Source organism: Arachis hypogaea, chromosome 4 (assembly GCF_003086295.3).
Source record: "Arachis hypogaea cultivar Tifrunner chromosome 4, arahy.Tifrunner.gnm2.J5K5, whole genome shotgun sequence".
NCBI classification, from domain to species: Eukaryota; Viridiplantae; Streptophyta; class Magnoliopsida; order Fabales; family Fabaceae; genus Arachis; species Arachis hypogaea.
In genome coordinates, this window is record NC_092039.1 from 16,361,603 (window position 1) to 16,370,037 (window position 8,435).

At 40.3% G+C, this 8,435-nt stretch overlaps 1 non-coding gene across 1 annotated transcript; it reads left to right on the plus strand.

The window, feature by feature from the left end:
- Nucleotides 1-2,582: 2,582 nt before the first annotated feature.
- On the plus strand, nucleotides 2,583-2,686 carry LOC112798488 (small nucleolar RNA R71). Its single transcript, XR_003200098.1, has one exon. It is a non-coding gene; the product is annotated as a small nucleolar RNA R71 (small nucleolar RNA).
- Nucleotides 2,687-8,435: the final 5,749 nt, after the last annotated feature.

The following is an 8,435-nucleotide window of genomic DNA, read 5'->3' on the forward strand; positions in this document are numbered from 1 at the left end:
TCGGCACATAGCTTGGTATAATTCTCCGTGGCCGCCTTCGCCATCTCCTCAGATGTCTTCGCTGCCGCCACAGCCGCGGTAGCTTTAGTTTTCTCTTTCTCCAAGGAGGCCTCCAGCTCAGCAATCCGGGCAGCCTTCAGTTGACTAATCTTATCAAGCTCGGAACGAGCCTTATCAAGTCGAGAGCTGGTCGCACCAATGGGGGATTTCTTGAACTCCCGGGCAATAGCGGCATGAAGACTAGCCATCCGGACACAGCTCCGCGCCATATATTGAAAATGATGCTCCATAGACGCATCATCAGTAGAAATGAAAGTCTGAGGGAGGATGTGCTGCTCAATCCAACCAAGAGCATCGAAGTCCTTATCATTGAAACCGGCAAGCTCTTGAGAGGTCTTCTGCTTCTTGGGAGGAGGACCCGAGAACGGAGGAGGAGAAGAAGTAGCAGAGGTCGGAGGATCCTGGCTTATAGCTCGGAACTGAGGAGTCGGAATAGTCTTCGACCGAGTCTGAACACCCACGGTAGTCTTCTGCGGAGAAGATCGGGCAGAAGCATCCCCGGCCTCGAGATTTCGAGCAGCCACCGACTTCTTCGTCCGACGAAGAAATTTCATGGAATCCGCCTGAGAAGACATCTCTGCAAAGAAATAAAAGGGATTACCACAACAGAAATTCCACCAAAAATAAAAACACAAAGGAAAGGTCGGAATCTCAAAGAGGTCGGGAACTACCTAACTCGGAACGGAGAAGGCTTGGATCTCCCAACATTTTCTTCGTATCCAAGTGAGGTGCCCGACCCCATAAACTGCTTACCACACCCACAAAAGCCTGCTCCACCTCATCTAGACTCTCAAACGTATACTTAACAGACACTACATTCTCCTGCCAACAAAGAGGAAAAGAAGGCTCCCCACTCTCATCTAGAAAGAAAGGTCGGACGTCCCCAGTAGCCCGGACCTTGAAATAATAGTTCTTAAAATCGTGAAAAGACTCATCATACAGGGTACAGAACTTCCTCCCCAGGTTAGCCCTAAAAGAGACCCAAGACACCTTCCCCCCACCGTTAACACAAACAAATAGGAAAAAAGAGAAATAGAGGGAGGGACACCCAAAAACTGGCACAAAAGTTGGAACAGCTTTAAAAATGCCCAGGAATTTGGATGGAGCTGCGTAGGGGCAAGGTTACAGGACCACAACACCTCGGACTCCAGGTCAGTAAAAGGAAGTCGGACACCCAGCTTAGAGAAAAAACAATCATAGGCGTAAAAGAAGAGCTTCTCGGAACTGTCTAAAGGCGGGAAGCAAACTCTCTCCTCGGAATCCGGGGCTACTAACTCATAATCCCTCTCAGACTCCCTATCCTCACATATGCTACATTGCCTACGAAACCTAGCTAAATACTCAGTATCTACCACAGAAGGGACTCTTAAAGGAACAGGATCTACCCAACCAAGACCACTCGGAATCTTGGTCGACATTGCTTGAAGAACCTTTCGAGACATAAAAATCTGGCCTACAAAGAAGAATACAAACAGCAAGGCAAAAATCACATAAAAGCAAAACAGCAAAAGCCCATTCAGCAAAGCAAGAAAACAAAAAGTTCTTTCAGAAGAAAATGCAGCCACTCGAAAACAAAATACCAAAGAGAAAAGAGCCCCCCCACATACAAAATAACCAAAGCAATGGCGACGCCTCTTTTCGGGGCAACCCAGGCATAGAAGAAAAAGAAACAGAAGCATATGTGTGCAAAGAAAATGAAGACGAGAACAAACCTGGAAAAAAGGAAGAAAGGCGACAAGCTCCGATGCAAGGAGAACGAAAACGGCGGCGCGGAGGAAACCCCGGAAAGACGCACAGAAAAAAATCGGAGAAGAAGAAAACAAAGAAGGAGCGGCGCTCGAAGAAGAGGTGGCGAAAACTCAGAAAAATGAAAAGGGAACAGAATAAACGAAGAAAATGAGGAAAGGGGCAAATAAATAATGCCTTCACAGAGCCCGAACGGAAATCGAGGAGAAACGATAACAAGCAATAAATGCTGAAACGGCCATTTTCAAATTTTGAAAAAACTACTATGCCCGAGCTCAACCTCTCAAAAAGGACGAACTCAGGCAGGGGCACTGTTCATACCCTGACCGAGCTCCCCAAAACCGGTCAAGATCATAGAAGGCCCGACCTCGTCCCAAGGCCCAAGCCTGAGGTCGGACCTCGGACAAATAGGCTAAGAAAGCCCATCAAAAGGAACGAAGCCCAAAACCTAAAGGCCGAAAAGGCCTGGGAAAGGCGGTTCCGCAAAGATAGAGATAAAACTCCCAAAAGATAAGATAAGATAAGAATATCTTATCCAGGGAAGATCACGACCAACTACTATAAATACACTGGAGCACCCAGGTATAACTCATACTCTAATTCTACTAAAAATCTGCTTGGACCCATGCTAACTTAAGCATCGGAGTGTCATTGCAGGTACAACCACCAGCCGCTCGGCTCATCAAGCTCGGGTCACAGAACCCTCACCTCGGGTCTTGCCAGACGACCGAGCTACGCGTTTCAGGTAACCCTCGGAACAGGTCCATTCTGAAAACATGTCAGATGGACATCTTTTGGTCAGCTGCTTGTATCTCTCCCAAGCTTCATAGAGGGATTCACCATCTTTTTGTTTGAAGGTTTGAACATCCACTCTCAGCTTGCTCAGCTTTTGAGGAGGAAAGAATTTATCCAAGAAGGCAGTGACCAGCTTATCCCAGGAGTCCAGGCTATCCTTAGGTTGTGAATCTAACCATATTCTAGCTCTGTCTCTTACAGCAAAAGGGAAAAGCATGAGTCTGTAGACTTCAGGATCAACTCCATTCGTCTTTACAGTATCACAGACTTGCAAGAATTCAGTTAAGAACTGATAAGGATCTTCAGATGGAAGTCCATAAAACTTGCAGTTTTGTTGCATCAAAGCAACTAGTTGAGGCTTAAGCTCAAAGTTATTGGCTCCAATGGCAGGAATGGAGATGCTTCTTCCATCAAATTTGGATGTTGGCTTTGTGAAGTCACCAAGCATTCTCCTTGCATTATTATTATTATTTTCGGCTGCCATGTCCTTCTCTTGTTCGAAAATTTCTGAAAGGTTGCTTCTGGATTGTTGTAATTTAGCTTCTCTTAATTTTCTCTTCAGAGTCCTTTCAGGTTCTGGATCAGTTTCAACAAGAGTGCCTTTATCCTTGTTCCTGCTCATAAGAAAGAGAAGAAAACAAGAAAAGAAAAAGGAATCCTCTATGTCACAGTATAGAGATTCCTTTATGTTAGTAGAAGAAGAAGGGGGTAGAAGAAGAGTGGAAAAGAAACACAACTGTGAGGATGGCAGAGATGTGAGATGAGATGTTAGGATATGAATGAAGAGAGGTGAAGAGAAGTGTTAGTAATTAAATAATTAAATAGAAGAAGAAAAGAAGAGGGAGATTTCGAAAATAATTTTGAAAAAGAAGTTAGTAATTTCGAAAATTAAAGATAAGGTGAGATTAAAATTAAAATTTAAAACAAAAAGAATTTTTGAAAAAGAGAGGGAGAATTTTCGAAAATTAGAGAGGGAAAAGTAGTTAGGTGGTTTTGAAAAAGATAAGAAACAAACAAAAAGTTAGTTAGTTGATTGAAAAAGATTTTGAAATCAAATTTTGAAAAAGATAAGAAGATAGGAGGTTAGATGAGATATTTTGAAATCAAATTTTGAAAAAGATAAAATTTTTGAAAAAGATAAGATAAAAGATAAAAAGATATATTTGAAAAAGATATTTTGAAAAAGATTTAATTTTAAAATTGACTTAACTAACAAGAAACTACAAGATAAGATTCTAGAACTTAAAGATTGAACCTTTCTTGACAAGAAAGTAACAAACTTCAAATTTTTGAACCAATCACATTACTTGTTAGTTAATTTTCGAAAATTAGATATAAAAGATAAGAAAAAGATTTTGAAAATATTTTGAAAAAGATTTTTTTGAAATTTTCGAAAAATAGAAAAAATTGAAAAAGATATGATTTTTTTGAAAAAGATTTTAGAAAGATAAGATTTTTAAAATTGAAATTTTGACTTGACTTGTAAGAAACAACTAATTTTAAAAATTTTTGACCAAGTCAACCCAAAATTTCGAAATTTTGGAGGGAAATAAGGAAAAGATATTTTTTTGATTTTTGAATTTTAAAGAAAAACACAAAAATGACCCAAAACATGAAAATTTTGGATCAAGACACAAGATGTATGCAAGAATGCTATGAATGTCAAGATGAACACCAAGAACACTATGAAGATCATGATGAACATCAAAAACATAATTTTGAAAAATTTTTGATGCAAAGAAAACATGCAAGACACCAAACTTAGAAATTTTTAATGCATGAAAAATATGAATGCAAAAATGCACATGAAAAACAACAAAAGACACAAAACAAGAAATCATCAAGATCAAACAAGAAGTCTTGTCAAGAACAACTTGAAGATCATGAAGAACACTATGAATGCATGAGATTTTCGAAAACAATGCAAGAAAATTTTTAAAAGCATGCACTTGACACCAAACTTAAAAATTAACACAAGATTCAAACAAGAAACACAAAATATTTTTGATTTTTTATGATTTTCTAATTTTTTTGTATTTTTATAATTTTTTTTTTTCGAAAAACATTTTTTGGAAAAAACGAAAAATAAAAGAAAAATTTTTAAAAAAAGATTTTTGAAAAGAAAATTACCTAATCTGAGCAACAAGATGAACCGTCAGTTGTCCATACTCGAACAATCCCCGGCAACGGCGCCAAAAACTTGGTGGACGAAATTGTGATTCCCTTTTTTCTTGTAATTGGATTTATAAAAGATGTATACTCTGAGGGCATTGTTTATTTCCTTCACAATCTCGTTCAACTAACCAGCAAGTGTACTGGGTCGTCCAAGTAATAACCTTACGTGAGTAAGGGTCGAATCCACAGAGATTGTTGGTATGAAGCAAGCTATGGTCACCTTGTAAATCTCAGTCAGGCAAATTAAATATTATTTATGGGTTTGAGGATAGGAATAATAAAAAGAAATAAATAATAAAAGGGATAGAACACTTATGCAGATTCATTGGTAGAGGTATCTTTTAAGTATATACAGCTGCTGCATGGCTCAAGGACGCCTGCTCTCCTACTCCTTCTACTCAATCCTTCTTACTCCTTTCCATGGCAAGCTTTGTATAGGGGTTCACCATCAACTGTGGCTACTTTCATTCCTCACGGGGAAATAACCTGTGCGGCTGTCACTCGCACAGCTAACCAGTCTGGAGGCATCACCCATGGCTGATAGCTACATCCCATCCTCGCAGTGAAAACTATGCAACGCACTCTGTCACAGTACAGCTAATCACCGGTTGGTTCCCGCTCCTACTGGAATAGAATCCCTCTTTTGCGTCTGTCACTAACGCCCAGCAGGTTAAAGTTTGAAGCACGTCACGGTCATTCATGATCGGAATCCTACTCGGAACACCACAGACAAGGTTGGACTTTCCGGACTCCCGGAATCCTACTCGGAACACCACAGACAAGGTTGGACTTTCCGGATCCAGATGAATGCCGCCAACTATCTAACTTATACCACGAAGATTCTGTTGGGGAATCTAAGAGATACGCATTCAAGCTCTGTTGCATGTAGGACGTAAGTGGTTGTCAATCACTCGCGTTCATAATTGAGAATGATAATGAGGGTAATCTGACTCATCACATTCATCATGTTCTTGGGTACGAATGAATATCTTGGAATAAGAATAAAAGAGAATTGAATAAAAGAAGATAGAATTTCATTAATACTTGAGGTACAGCAGAGCTCCACACCCTTAATCTATGGTGTGCAGAAACTCCACCGTTGAAAATACATAAGCAAAGAGTTCAGGCATGGCCGAATGGCCAGCCCTCTCTAACGTGATCAATGATCCCCTAAGATGAAGAGTAAAACAAAACTGAGATCAAAGATGAGATCAAAGATGTCTAATACAATAGATAAATGTCCTATATATACTAGACTAGCTACTAGGGTTTACATGAGTAAGTAATTGATGCATAAATCCACTTCCGGGGCCCACTTGGTGTATGCTTGGGCTGAGCTTGATTAATTCACGAGCTAAGGCATATCTTGGCGTTGAACTCTGAGTTATGATATGTTTTGGGCGTTCAACTCCGGATCATGACATTTTTCTGGCGTTTAACTCCAGACAGCAGCGTGTACTTGGCGTTCAACGCCAAGTTACGTCGTCATTCTTCGAATAAAGCATGGACTATTATATATTGCTGGAAAGCTCTGGATGTCTACTTTCCAACGCCGTTGAGAGCGCGCCAATTGGGGTTCTGTAGCTCCAGAAAATCCATTTCGAGTGCAGGGAGGTCAGAATCCAACAGCATCAGCAGCCCTTTTGTTAGCCTTCTTCAGAGTTTTGCTCAAATCCCTCAATTTCAGTCAGAATTTACCTGAAATCACAGAAAAACACACAAACTCATAGTAAAGTCCAGAAATGTGAATTTAACATAAAAACTAATGAAAACATCCCTAAAAGTAGCTCAAACTTACTAAAAACTATATGAAAACAATGCCAAAAAGCGTATAAATTATCCGCTCATCACAACACCAAACTTAAATTGTTGCTTGTCCCCAAGCAACTGAAAATCAAATAGGATAAAAAGAAGAGAATATACTATAAAGTCCAAAATATCAATGAATATTAATTTAATTAGATGAGCGGGACTTGTAGCTTTTTGCTTCTGAACAGTTTTGGCATCTCACTTTTTCCTTTGAAGTTTAGAGTGATTGGCTTCTCTAGGAACTTAGAATTTCAGATAGTGTTATTGACTTTCCTAGTTAGGCATGTTGATTCTTGAACACAGCTACTTTATGAGTCTTGGCTGTGGCCCTAAGCACTTTGTCTTCCAGTATTACCACCGGATACACAAATGCCACAGACACATAACTGGGTGAACCTTTTCAGATTGTGACTCAGCTTTGCTAAAGTCCCCAGTTAGTGGTGTCCAGAGAGGGAACCAGAAAAACCAAGATCTGATCTAAGAACTAGATGTCCAAAGATGAAAAATACAATAGTAAAGGGTCCTATTTATAGGGAACTAGTAGCTTAAGAATTACAAAGATGAGTAAATGACATAAAAATCCACTTCCGGGCCCACTTGGCGTGTGCTTGGGCTGAGCATTGAAGCATTTTCGTGTAGAGACTTCTCTTGGAGTTAAACGCCAGCTTTTGTGCCAGTTTGGGCGTTTAACTCCCACTTTGGTGCCAGTTCTGGCGTTTAACGCTGGGAATTCTGAGGGTGACTTTGAACGCCGGTTTGGGCCATCAAATCTTGGACAAAGTATGGACTATCATATATTTCTGGAAAGCCCAGGATGTCTAATTTCCAACGCTGTTGAGAGCGCGCCAATTGGGCTTCTGTAGCTCCAAAAAATCCACTTCGAGTGCAGAGAGGTCAGAATCCAACAGCATCTGCAGTCCTTTTCAGTCTCTGAATCAGATTTTTGCTCAGGTCCCTCAATTTCAGCCAGAAAATACCTGAAATCACAGAAAAACACACAAACTCATAGTAAAGTCCAGAAAAGTGAATTTTAACTAAAAACTAATAAAAATATACTAAAAACTAACTAAATCCTACTAAAAACATACTAAAACAATGCCAAAAAGCGTATAAATTATCCGCTCATCACCCACCTACCTCACCATTCAAATTCAAACCACTTTCCCTCCCAAACCCACCCATAATGGCCGAACCCTACCCCTCTCTCACCCCTATATAAACCCATCTTCACTCTTTCATTTTCACACACCCTAAACACTACTTCTCCCCCTTTGGCCGAACCACAAAGCCATCTCCCTCTCCTCTATTTCTTCTTATTCTACTGTCTCTTTCTTCTTTTGCTCGAGGACAAGCAAACCTTTTAAGTTTGGTGTGGTAAAAGCATTGCTTTTTGTTTTTCCATAACCATTTATGGCATCCAAGGCCGGAGAAACCTCTAGAAAGAGGAAAGGGAAGGCAAAAGCTTCCACCTCCGAGTCATGGGAGATGGAGAGATTCATCTCAAGGGTGCATCAAGACCACTTCTATGAAGTTGTGGCCTTGAAGAAGGTGATCCCCGAGGTCCCTTTCAAACTCAAAAAGAGTGAATATCCGGAGATCCGACATGAGATTCGAAGAAGAGGTTGGGAAGTTCTTACCAACCCCATTCAACAAGTCGGAATCTTAATGGTTCAAGAGTTCTCTGCCAATGCATGGATCACCAAGAACCATGATCAAAGTGTGAACCCGGATCCAAAGAATTGGCTTACAATGGTTCGGGGGAAATACTTAGATTTTAGTCCGGAAAATGTGAGGTTGGCATTCAACTTGCCCATGATGCAAGGAGATGAACATCCTTACACAAGAAGGGT